This window comes from Triticum aestivum, chromosome 4B (assembly GCF_018294505.1).
Source record: "Triticum aestivum cultivar Chinese Spring chromosome 4B, IWGSC CS RefSeq v2.1, whole genome shotgun sequence".
Taxonomy (NCBI): Eukaryota; Viridiplantae; Streptophyta; class Magnoliopsida; order Poales; family Poaceae; genus Triticum; species Triticum aestivum.
Window position 1 is genome coordinate 336,651,879 of NC_057804.1, and position 9,574 is coordinate 336,661,452.

Sequence of the window (9,574 nt, forward strand, 5' to 3'; positions counted from 1 at the left end):
GCGCAGGGACGCGGTCTTGACGTGCCGGAGCAGGGAGCACGCGAGCGCCTTCTTGGGGCCGAGGGATTTCTTGGCAGCTTCTTTCTTGTCGCGCGGGCCCTGGACGTGGTGGGTCTCGTCCAGGGGCTGCGTGCCTTGGAGCCTGGGCACCTTCTTGGGGAGGAGGTGGCGGAGGTGCCTCCTGAGCTGCATCACCCATGCAGGACGGAAGGCGAGGCAGCGAGAGGGACGGCGCAGGAGAGCCCCCTGTGGCGCTGACGAGCTTGGTAATGCGAGCGAGCCATTCCTCGTAGAGGTCGTCGACAGGGCGGTAGTGCAGGAGCTCACATGCCAGGAGCAACGCGGCCTACGCATCCGTGGGAGCACGACGAGCGTGAGATGACGAACCGGCTGGAGTTAGCAACGGAGTGGCGGTGCGGCCTTCCCGCCGCACTGAGGGATGCAGCGACGACACTTGCTGCTCGTTCCCCGCCGGGCCGGTGGCGGCGTTGGCGGCAGGCGACGGAGAACTACGAGGAGGCCCACCGACGAGAGCCGTCTGGGCGACGCGGGCGGCGAGAGCAGCCCGACACTCGGCGCGAGCTCGGTGAGCGTCCGCCATGGATGCGATGAAACAATGGAACGCGGAACCGCGGAAAGAGGATTTCAGCGCACCCCTACCTGGCGCGCCAAATGTCGGATATCGGGATCCGGCAAATCCCTTAAGGTTCGAACTCTGGGGTGCGCACAAAGATCGTCTCCCTACCGATCCACGCCCCAAAGCCTCGCCGCGAATCTAAACTACACGATGAATAACACAAGGGACACGAGGTTTATACTAGTTCAGGACACCGTTGCGGTGTAATACCCTACTCTAGTGTGTGGTGGTGGATTGCCTCTAGGGCTAATGATGAACAGTACAGAGGAAGAACAGCCTCGTGAGGGGTGTTCTTGAGCTGGTGTGCTTGGAGAAGAATGGCTCCTTCTCTCTTGGCTCTAGGTGAGATCTCCATGCCTTCTACTATGGTGGCTAGCTCTATATATAGAGGCCCTGGTCCTCTTCCCAAATATTGAGCGGGAAGGGAGCCAACAACGGCCATTTTGAAGGGTGACAACTAGTACAAGTTATCCTGACTAAAGTTGGTCTTCGACTAGCAAAGGCACTGGCGATGACGCCGTCTTGGGCTCCACGTTGACCTCCATCCTACCGTCTTGCTGGTCTTGATCTCGTTGCACCGATATGGTAACCTTTGCTTGATGCCTCGGTTCTCCGTGCCTACACTTGCTCCCTTTGCACCAAAGAGGAAACGAGGACACTACACCGGCTGGCGCCTGCCTGGTCTCGATTGTCATGGCTTGTGTCATGAGCACCTCACAAGCTACTCCTTGCCTTGATCTCTCTGCTTCCTCGCGGGCCTTCCTGATGAGGCCGCCCCTGAGGAAGTCTTGCATCATCCGCCCCACGAGACTTGGCCCCTCGCGAGGGTCTTGAGCTTGGGTTGATATAGACGGGTTGTACTGGGCCACCCCTTGAGGCACGCCGCAGGCCGTAGGCACGCAAGTCTGGGGACCCCCGTTCCCAGAACGCCGACACATGCCTCGTCGGCCCATACACATGGCAAGGCGAGGAGGAGCGGCGAAGGATGGGATGGCCTCTGTTGTCGTTCCCAATAGAACAAGAGGACACGTAGGTAACACATTGAATGCGCTTGTCCTACGTTGATTGAGTGATAAGCTCGTACAACTGTAGCTTGCCACCTCCTGTGCGCCGCTGTGGCAACCCCTTTGTGTATAAAAGGAGGCCCAAGGTGCACAGAGAGGGGATTCGGACTTTGGGGACAAAGCGCGCATCATAGCTAGTTGAAAAGCTCAAGAACACACATATTACCAAACAAAGCAGGACTAGGGTACTACGCATCTCTGTGGCCCGAACCTGGATAAAAATCCCCTCTGTGCTAGAGGCTCGACCTGCTCTTCGCGCAACTAACCCCCCGCCAAACATAGAAGGGATCCTTGTGACTCCATAGGTGATCGATTTCCCCGACATCTTTGGCACGCCAGGTAGGGGGAATTAGTTGTGAAGATCTGGTCTGTTAGCCAGTGCAGTGGTTTCTTCGTCGCCATAGCTCCGAAGAAGAAGATGGTCGATGCGGCTGGCCTGATCGAGGCTGTTCGTGCCACCCCAGTGCGGAGGGCCGGGCGAGCGGTGGCGTCTACGGCGGCAACGACGATTCGCGTAGCAACAAAAAGCTAAGTCAACTAAACTTTGAGTAATTCTTCCTTTTTATAAGGTTATTCCCCCTCGATGGTTTCAGTCCTTGTATGGAGAACCTGCACGCAGAAGGAACCATGCCGTGATTGGCAATGACCCTATTATGTTTCGAGTCCGCCCAATAGTTCGGGTGCTACGCTCTGCTAAGAACGGTGGGGTACCTTGCCGTAATCAACATCGCCCCTGTTTCTGCCTTGAGTCCGCTCGACAGTTCAGGTGACTACGCCAAGAGCGGGAGGGTAGCCTGCTAGCGTCGATGCCCTCTGCAGGCTGCTAAGGATCTGTCCTTCTAGCGCCTACGGTAAGGGGTGCACGTGCCGGCAGGCATATCCAACTGAGCGTAGGGTGCCGAAAATACAAGGATGAACTAGAATGGGGAGATAACATGCAACTAGTTCAAAGTACAGCAAAAGTTATATTACATCAAAAGTTGTCGTGATTCTAACTTTAGATAGTCTTTCTTGGGTACGAACTCGCAGCAACTACAAGGAACGAAGCAGTTAATCATGATGCTGTCCATCCAGCCTCGCAACTCCGCTGACACAACTGATGATGGGATCGATGCGCCCCTCGAGTGCCAGATGATCGACGTCCTCCGGCAAGCTGTCGAACGCCTGAGCAAAGTCGACGCTGGGGTTCCAGTGTGCCACATTCGTGAGCACCTTGATCAAGGCATCCCGGCAAAGTTGCTAGGACTCCTCGGCAAGGAAAGCCGCCCTGGTGGATTGGAGCAACTTCAAGGCGTCAAGGACACGCTCGAAGAACTCGGACAGCCTAGCGCTCTCGGCCACTTTTGTCTCGCGGGAGAGCCTAAAGTTTGGCCTGCCCATGGCAGTAAGCTGCGTACTGAGCTTCTCCGTGGCGTCCACAAGGTGGCTGGTCCAAAGCTTCATGCTCTCCACAAGCTTGTGGTGGGAAGAGGCGGCAGTTCGCAGCAGTAGCTGCTCGTCCGCGAGATCCTTGGCCAGGATCTGCTCACGGGCCTTGGACTTTGATAGCATCTTCTCCTGGTTGTCCAGCTTCAACTTCAGATCATCGATGGACTCGTTGGCCATGGAGAGCAGCTTGGTTTTGTCAGATATGGTGGTCTGCATCTCCACCAGGTCATAGATATCTTTCTCTCTGTCATCCTTGAGCGTGGAGATCTCCTTGGTGAGCTCAGCCAAGTTCACCTCCAGCTTTTCCACCTTACCGGCCAGCTCAATCCTGGTGGCCTCTGTCGCCTCAGCACGGTCGACGGCCTCCTTCAGCTTGTCGCCGTGGTCGAGGGCCAAAACATCAAGCGCTTCCCGGTGCTTCTGCATCAAGTCTTGGGTCCACTGCGCAATGAGCTTCTCGATCTCCTCGTCCTTGGCGCAAAGCATGGTGGCAAGCGCCGCTTGGCGAGCGACCAAGTCCTCCTCCTGGACATCGAGCGAGATTAGGCGCTACATCTGGTCGGACTCGTCCTTGGCAGCCTTGGCATTAGCCACCTCCTGCGCCTTGTCAAAGTCGGCCTGCTTCAAGAGGAGATCCTGTTGGCGCTCGCTCAGTTGGATTTGGGAGGCCTTCAGATCTTTATGAGCCTTGTCAAACCAGACTTTTGTCTGGGCGATGCGCTCCTGGAAGTCTGCCTCGGCCTTGTCCATGGCCTCCTTTCTGGAGTCCACCTTCTCTTTGCCAGCCCGATGGAGAGCCTGGATGATGTAGGGTAGAACCCTAGATGCCCGATCTTTCACGTTTGGAGGGAATCCTACGAGGAACACGATGAACATGGGGAAGAACGGGGAGAAATCACAATGGGAAACACTCAAGAACAAGTCCAGTCACACACCCACTAGACAATCAAACACACAAGATCCACAAGGTACATGAACAACAAAAGGAAAGATACAAGGTAAGGTTCATCTCTATGAGGAGGTCTTGAAGGGGTCCACCCGTGAGGTGGTCTTGATGATATATCCAGCAGGATCTTCTCGTATGCAGGTCTTGAACTCCATGGGAGTGGTGGTCTCTCTCTCTCTCTCTCTTTCTCAAGAGAAGAGTAGGAGCAAAGCCCACATACAAATGAGGTATCACTTTGCTAACCCTAGAAAGGATGAGGGGGCGGTCTATTTATAGTCTAAGCCACGAAGGGGTAAGTGGAAGAGGGATACAAGGCCAAAGGCCCGGCTGCGCACAGGCAGTGTCGGACGTCCGGTCGGGTTCGGACATCTGGTCGCTCGCGGGGGTCCGGACGTCCGGAGGGCATCGGACTTCCGACGTTTTGGCTCTAGGCAGGTGGCGCCGGTCGTCCGGTCAGCGTCTGTCGTCCATGCGCTGGGACTTGTCGGTCGTCCGGAGGATGTCGGTCGTCCGGACACTGTAGATCTCCTGGTTGGTCCTGGCGTGGTCGTGTCGGACGTCCGGTGGACGTCGGTCATCCAGGCACTGTAGAGTGTCGGACGTCCAGTGGCACGTCGGACGTTCGGCCATTGTAGACTCCGCAGCTCCATGTTTTTCCGTCTTCTCTTCCATGCTTCCCTCACGGATGCTGTAGTTGTTCCTTGGCCCTTGCACTCCTCGTTGTCCGTAGCGTTCCGACAATACCTATGTATGCACACGAGTGGAGTGACATGGTGATGAACATAGGATGCTCCGCATCATCCCCCCACCCCCGTTGGAAAAGATCCCACCTCGGATCGAAAACCAAATCCCATGGAAAAGAGATGGCGGTGCCGTGACGAAGTAGTCAATCACAAAGCACTCATCATCTTGAAGCTCGAAATGGGTACTCTCCAATGTCGCACCATCTAGTGATTCCTTCAAAAGAAGCAAGTAGAACAAACACTTGGAAAAACAAATGTGGTTAGCGTTAGTGCAAAACCAAGCATTCAAAAGGTGATTCACCGAACAAGTGTTGTCATCAAGCAGCATAGGGTGTGACAAAGGATTGTGACATGGCATGTAAGCATATCAATCGAGCACAAGCAAAAATATCATGGGGACAAGTATGCAATTGTGAGGTATTGGTGCAAATATGTGTGAGAAGAGAATAATCATCTACCTCAAGATCATACCAAACATGCATGAAGCGCTCGACAAATGGTCGATGGTAGGCATAAGAATCATTCACAACGCCAAATAGAATGAAGTGTCTAAACACATGTGTCAAGTGCAAGACAATCCAAGGATAACGTGCATTGGGTGTAGCGAATATAGTGTGGAACTCAACACAATAGAAAGAGCAATTGTTCATCATGTGTGAGGCAATCAAGTCAATCATGTGACAAGCAATGGGACATAGCATATGTGAAGAAGTGACATTGTTGCAACCAGACATATGATAGGAGCAAGTAATCCAAGAATTGGATGCAACACACAAGGTATATATGTCATGAGGCACAAAACTGTAGAAATCATGGACGAACGCAATATCTCGAACATGCGTGCAAATGTTGCAAGCAACACATGAAGTATGATCCACAATATCCAAGCTCAAGAAGGATGTCACCTTGAAAGCGTGTCCTTGTGCATTCTTCAAAATGTCGAAACATAAGCACGTGCAATGTAGAATCGTCGTGGTAGAAGGTGGCTCGCTCTCCAGAGCTCGAATGGTCAACAAACATAAAGGGGAAGTTGATACAAAGTCCAAGTATCCTACACATGCACACAACAAAACAAAGGACGTATGCACATGGTAGATAAACACATCGTCCATCATGATGGTTCTCATCTCTTGCACATAACCATTAGAAGAACAAGTGCATGAACAATATGATGCAACAATGGCTATATTCATGGAACTAGGCATATGGTGGAAAGAAGGAAGGCGAGCATGCTTCACAAGAATTATGTCAAAACCTCCAATCATATGTGAGAATGCTATGGTGGCAATCTCATTAGCAAGGCTAAATGCATCGTTGCACTCAATACATGGAAAATAATCTAGCATGAGAGAGGCAACACATGGAAATATATGACAAGAAGTAATAACAATCATGTGCAAAGCATGTAGATGGTTGTCATCAACCACATGAAATGAGAAAGTATGAATCATGGGTGATGCAACATAAGCAAGCATAGTAATCAAGTCGTGCAAACTAGTGGAGCAAAGATGCGACACACTAGAATAAATCATGGAAATCATGTCATGTGAGCAAATACTAGGCATAGACAATGCACATGACATATCACAAGCACGAACACAAAGCAAGATGAAAGTATCATCATAGGAATGGTGCACAAAGCAAACATGGCAATAACAAGCAATATCTCCACCAAGCTTGCAAATACACATACAAGTACTAGAATCAATCATCATGTGTAATGCAAAGCATCGGCCACAAATGCATGGTAAAGGCATATGAATAAGCATATCATGCAAAGTGAACATGGCAAGATGGGCATATAATATGTGATGGACAATAACCCATGGCCAAGTGAGAGCCATGTAGAAGAAATGTGTGAAGTCTTTGCGCGAAGAGAGCGGTGGGAAAGACAATCCATGAGATACCAAGTCATCATTGCCCTCTAGAACTCGTTTTGTCAACTCATGGGATTGCGAGGTTGATAAGTATTTTGGGTACCTACACAAAAGAGACACAAACCAAAGAAATTGTGTGTGTGGTAAATGTACACCTCATCCATCACGATGTGTATGCGCATGTGTGAGTTACCACAAGGTAAGCATCGCTCAAACAAATTTGATGCTTGGTATAAGAACATGTCATCCATCATGAAAGAATAGTTATTATGTATAACACGATGGGGATGCAAATTGAGCATAAAACTATATGGCACATCAATAGCATTTTCATTCAAGGGAAACATATGGTGCACATAGTTATTGGGATAATGCAATGGACGGGATGGATCAAAACCTCCTAACAGGTATGAGGAAACTATGACGGTCTCCTCATTAGCAATAGCGGAAATATCATATGGAGAAAATGGACAACATACAAAACAATGCATATCCGAAGCTAGATGGTCATGGCATGACATATGAGATAAATGATGCAAAGGGAGCATATCAATATCATCACAAGAAAAACAAATGCCAATAACCATGGGCTTGTCATCTATGCCATATGTGCAAATTGGGTTTATTTTGATGGCATATGCATAGTCACTACGAAGAGATTGCAAATGTGAAATATGGTTGATCTCATGCATAGCATATGACAAGTCAAGCGGGATTATCAAACATGATGTGATCTAAAGAATTGTCGCAAGAAATCCTATGTAACATGGCATCACAACTAAGAGACTCCACATGAGAATCATCATACTCATCATAAATGGGCAAATCATCTCATGGGGAAATCATACTAGCATGAATCATGGTACTAGGTGGATCAACATCATGCAAGCAATCGATGTCAAGAATGTCCACTAGTGGGACTAGAGCATCACCTTCACCTATGTTACCTTGTTCATTCCACTCAAGTGGTGTAGGTGAGGTGGGAAATACCAAATGGTGGTGATCTTCATCTTGATGGAACCATGTGGGGGTGCATCACTTTCCACCATGGCCATCGCCTTGTCCAAAGGAAGGACAAAGTCGTCGAGGATCGGCGCGTCATCATATATGGGACCTAGCACCAAATGAGAAGAAACAATAGAGGTAGAGGTCAAGTTGTTAGAAATGCAAATGGCCTCACGAGACCTATCAACTATCTCACTCTCTCTATGTGGTGGTTCACTCACTCCCTCAAAGTAGGTGCACTCAATCTCATGTATGGTGGAGTCACTCATCTCACTCAAGTGGTGGGGGTTGTGGCTCTCCTCACATGGAAAGTGGGGCAACTCATCATATATGGGGCTAGTGGTGACGTCACTCTCACTCTCAATATGGTGGAAAAAGTCACTCAAGTCATCATACGTCAGAGTGGTCGAAGGGAAAATCACATGCTTAACCATCTCGTCATCGTCGCCTTGGATGAAGGCCGAAGATGGCACATTATCACTCTCCTCCATGATCAAAGGGAAAATCTCATTCTCGATCATCTCGTCATCGTTGCTGTGGATGAAGGACGAAGATGGCACATCATCACTCTCGCCTCCTAAGATGGAAGCATCATCCTTGCTCTCCACCTTGTCGCTCGCCTCCAAAGCTTGGTCCTTGAAGGTCTCCATAGTCGTACTCGTTGCCGCACCGTCTTGAAAAAGAGTCAAAGTAGAATCGGCACCATTAATGCCACAAAGAGGGATGGCAGTGAAGTCGAACTTGGGATCATCGTCTTGGAGCTCATCGGGCTAGGACATCGTGGTGGTACTAGCCTCATGCTTGTCGTAGAGCTTGGTCGCCGCGAAGTGTGCTTGGGGTGGAGAAGCCTTGGCCTTCATGAGTTCTTGTTCCGCCTTGAGAGCACCAATGTAGTAGTCGTCGAGGGACTTGTAGTTCTTGATGAAGATAGTCTGGAGATGTTGTTGTTAAATCCCATCATGAAGTGGAACTTCATCGAAATGGGGTCGTCCATGCCGGCTCGTCGTAAGGCAATCGTCATCTCCTTAAAGTACGCATCGGTGGACTTGGATCCTTGGATGGTGTTCTTGAATTGGCGTAGAAGTTGTTCCGTGTAGGTTGGGGGCACGGACTCTCGCCTCATAGCTCTCTTCGTCTTGTGCCAACTCATGTCGTAGCTATCCGAAGGTGTGTGAAGCCACCATGTCGACGCGTAGTCGTGGAAGTTTCTTGTGGTAGACTTCACTTGATCATCGGGAGGAACTTGATGTAGCTTGAGGTAGTCGTCCATTAGGCGCTCCCACTCGAGATACTCCTCGGGTTCTAGAGTCCCATAGAAAGGAATCTCTTGGTCGGTGTCGAGGTCATAGTAGCTCGCGGGGTTCTTGTTGGCGAAGATGTTGTATGTCCGTAGGCAAAGATGCCTTGAAGTCATTTGGTTAAGATGCCAAGGGAGATGGTGAAGTCGTTGAGCGGTAGTTGGTGTTGAGCTCTTAACCTTCATGTTCTTGTTGGTGATGGTGTCGATGCTCATGTGAGATTGCCGGAGATGGTAGCTCGGAAGGATGTGCTCTTGAGCGTCTTCTCGAAGATGAGGAAGATCGCTTGTAGGACTTGATGAGGGCTTTGATCTCCTTCATTTGAGCTTGCATCTTGGCGTCGGAGTTGTTTTTCATGGCATCGAACTCGTCGTTGTTGTTGTAGACCGAAGGTGAAATGCCTTGCCAATCCATCACAAGACTCAAGTAGAGTTGAGTAGGAAATGAGATAAACAATACCAAGTTACCTTTTCCCAAAGTTGAAGATGTATCCCGTTTCACTCAATGTGAGATGAAAGAATAGTGGAATTGGTACCGGAGTTGTTCACTCACACCTATCAAGTAAAGGTTATGGTG